This window comes from Vicugna pacos, chromosome X (assembly GCF_048564905.1).
Source record: "Vicugna pacos chromosome X, VicPac4, whole genome shotgun sequence".
Lineage (NCBI taxonomy): Eukaryota > Metazoa > Chordata > Mammalia > Artiodactyla > Camelidae > Vicugna > Vicugna pacos.
The window spans coordinates 109,334,965-109,338,985 of record NC_133023.1 but is presented as its reverse complement, the minus strand read 5'-3'; the positions used below and the strand labels follow the sequence as shown (position 1 = coordinate 109,338,985).

Below are 4,021 nucleotides of genomic sequence, written 5' to 3'. Positions count from 1 at the left end.
TAATTCTTCTCTCTGATGAGGAACAATTTAGCTGGATATAGCTGAATATGACAAACAGAATGGAGGTACATACTTGGCTTAGTTTATGGATGGCTGTGGGTTATACTTGGTTATAGTAAAATATTGGCCAGAGTGGAAAGAGAGCAGGAAGCTGTGGCCATACGGAGAAGGCTCTTTATGTGAGTTCACTTTCTCATGTCCCCTTTTGTTATTGGTGGTCAAACTACAAGGGTACAGAGTTAAGGGGATGGTTTCAAGGGACAGGGCACTCAGTATACCTCTAATTCCTTCCTGAGCCCAGTGCCAAAAAAGAGTTATGTCAGCTCTTACAGGTTTAGGCAGCTCAGTGGGTTGGATGTTGTGGTATTGGTTAAGGTGTTTTAATAATAAAGAGTTTAGATATACCAGAGTTTTCTTGGTATTGTCTGTTTGTATGTAGCTTGTAAATGTACCATGACAATAGACAGCTGGTTGAGGATTCAAGAAGGTGAGGTCTGTTCAACATTTCTTTCATCCCAAAATATGACAAAGAGGGACCACTACCACGTTTTTCTTAGAATTCTCTCCTCTTAGCTACAGATCTACTTCTCTTTCCAGAGTCTACTGCAATCTACAAGCTTTTTAGTCTCTCCGTCTGAATCCTCTTTCTCTAATCCCTCTCTAAATATTTATATACTCTAAAGTTTTTCAACCCTCTTCTCTCTCTATAATTTTTCTGTGGATGGTCTTACTCTTCCACCTTTGACTTCTAAATGCTGTATCCCTACTCGTATTTCGAGACTTGTATATTCAGCTGTATGTCACACAAATTGTCTCGAACTGAATTAATTACCCTGTAACCCTGACCCTAATCTTCTTTCTATTTACATTCATTTTTCTGATTAAAGACATGGTGCTTTCTACTAAGCATATCAAGCTAGTAACCTAGTAACTCTCAGTACATAATTCCCTTGACTAAACATTTTTAGGGCACCCTTATTGTCTACAATATGAATTGTATGTTCCTTTGTTTAGTATTAAAGGCTGTCATAATTTGGCTCCAGCTCGCACTTGATTCCTGGCATTCAGTCTGCTCCTGCTTCCTATCATGTATCCTACATTCTAGCTCTACTACACTAATTCCTATTCTCTGAATCGTTAATAAACTTGGATACTCATTGGCATTTGCTGTTGCTATTTCATCTGCCTGGAATTCCGTTAGGATTCCAACCATACACCATTTGTTTTGTGAACACATACTCAATTCTTCAAGACCATGTTCAACATTAATTCTTCTATAAAACTTACCTGCCCCTGATAATAAATCATCACTTATGATATTTTTGGCTTTTGGAGCTGGATTTGTTTTCTTTTGGATGTACCACTATGTTTAGCCCAGCTCCAATGAAACCCAGTTTATTTGAGTAAGATGATACATCTTATTTCTAATTAAATCTTTAGCTAGAAAAATATTTTTTAGCTCTTTTGAAATACACTTTTAGCACTCAAAAAAACATATACAAGATGTTTTATAACACTACTCTCATTTAATGAAGAAGTGAATTTGTGCTAAATGAGTATACGTGAGAAGACTTTGAAGATTATTCTGGGGGTAGCTAAATGGCTCCCGTTTTGTTAATTAAGAACACTGAATTCCAAACCAATCTTTAAAATTGGTCACTAAAATGTAGAAGTACATTAGTATATAAAAAGTAGAATCTAAAATGCAGAACAAGAAAGACTGAGAACATTAATCTTAATTAGACCCTATCTAAACTAAATAAACCTTTTTTTTTCAGAGTTAGTCAATATGAGTTGTAGATGCAACTTCAGAACATAATGGTCTAAGGAATGTCATCATGATCTGAGAGGTCAGATAAGAAGTAAAGACAGAGCAGCCAAGGGAGTGCTTGAGAAATGGGAACCTTAGATGAGAGCTCTGAGAGAAGACTCAGAGACTCTAGTTCTACCCAATTCTTTGGCTTCAATAACTTGGAGCAGTCTGGCCCATATTTTGGTTACTCTGGGGCTTCATTAAACACGTCTACATACTTGATGGGATTTTGTCTTTTCTTTTTCTCTTAAGTTTACATGTTCTGTCTGAAGCCTCTAGACTTGGTACAAAAGAGTTAGATATTTTAGTGATGATTTTCAAATATCAGAGTTGTTGCCAAAAGTTAGATCATCTATATATTTCTCTATGAACACACAAGGAAGATGTAATGTAGAATGACAAAATTATTTTTAAAAAGAAGTAGTTTTTATAATATACAATTTCTTTTTACAGATGGTACTTTTTAGTGAGGCTTAAGCAGATGGAAAGAAAAAAGTAACCCTCCAGTACAGTTTCAATAGGATGACTTTATCCTATTCTGTTTGGAATGTTCATCTCCACGAAAACCTTAACTCTCTCATGAGTTCATTAATTTATAATAAAGGGATTTCCTATATTAGCTAGCTTGTACTTCATTTGGCAGAATTTGGATTTTGTTAGGTAATATTCTGTTAGTCATGTCTCAGTTAGCTTTATTTGCACAGGAAAATTAACCTATATGCCATATATAGAGAGAGACAAACAAAATAAGTAAGAAAAGTCTGAATAAATATTGGCAGGCAGACCATTTGTACATAGAAAATTCTGCAAAATTTCTGAAAGTAGAGTACTTCTTCTTCTTCTTCTTAGTAATTGTAGATAATATTGGTAATAGGTCACTCTTCCTATTTGTACTAACATTAATAGTCTGCTATAGCCACTATCTCATCAAAATACATTGGTCATTTTCATCTCTGCACTGCTTTCTCATTGTGCTGTTAATTCACGTTACCTTCTATGTCTCTAGTTGCCCAAATTCCCCCATCCTTAAAGATTTCTTATAAGTTTGAGTGGACTTCTCCATGAATCTTTTGTCACAACTTTGTCTCTCTAATATCAGATGCCATTTTTACCTGCTTATGGCATACAGCAGAGCTTCAAAATGAACTCATATTGCTTAGGTATTAAGACTGTTTTCACTATAACCGGCTGAACTGATGGAATCTGTGACTTGATCTACTCTCCTTACTTCTTTTCTTTTTTCTTTTCTTTTCTTCTTTCTTTTCTTTTCTTTCTCTCTCTTTCTTTCTTTCTTTCTTTCTCTCTTTCTCTCTTTCTCTCTTTCTTTCTTTCTTTCTTTCTTTCTTTCTTTCTTTCTTTCTTTCTTTTTTCTTTCTTTCTTTCTTTCCTTCTTTCCTTCTTTCTTTCCTTCTTTCTTTCACTTTTAAAACAAGCTCTGAATGGTTTTATTAAAAAAAATTGTGCACAATTTACTTTTCACCAGTTTGTTCTGGCATGCTCCTAATGGTATCAGAACCACCTGGATCAATGAAAGCCAGTGTGCATACTCCAGTATTTTCCACACACTATGCCCAGTTCAATATTATGGCCACTGTAGCAATGGACACCAGTTTTGGCCAATATGGCATAATACTCTATTTTAGATTTCCGTAAACCTGGGCAGTTGTTGGTAAGGATGACCGGTTTTGCTTTGCCTTGTCTGATCATTTTCAGAGTCTGCTCGTACCCCAGCACATACTTTCCACTTTTCATAACGAGTTGGAATCTAGAGCTGATCGACTCCAGAGACTTTTTCATCTTCTTTGCAGCCACCATCTTCCTGCCTTAGGTGTGGGACGAGTCCCAACCAAGAGCAGCCGACAAGATGGCCAGGGAACAAGAAAGACTGATTTATGAATTAAATTGACCTTCCCTGATCTTCACTTCAACTTGACCATAGCTTTGAATCATGTCTTGATATTGATGTACTAGCATTAGAAACCTGGGACTACTGCAAGTTCCTCTCCCTGATTCACAGCAGTCATTTAGCAAGTCCTTAACTCTTTATCTGTTCTCTTCTCTTTATCTCTGCCAAAAATAGTGTAGTTGAGGCCATCACCTCTCTTATCCATACTGCCAGCTAGTCTCTTAACTAGTCTACTTACTTCCAGTGTTTCCCTCATCCAGTCTGTCCTTTACATTGTTGCCATGGTTATCCTTCTAAAATAC

General features: G+C 36.2%; 1 pseudogene; it reads right to left on the bottom strand.

Moving 5' to 3' along the window:
• Positions 1–3,282: 3,282 nt before the first annotated feature.
• Positions 3,283–3,628, bottom strand: LOC140692061 (large ribosomal subunit protein eL30 pseudogene; annotated as a pseudogene).
• Positions 3,629–4,021: the final 393 nt, after the last annotated feature.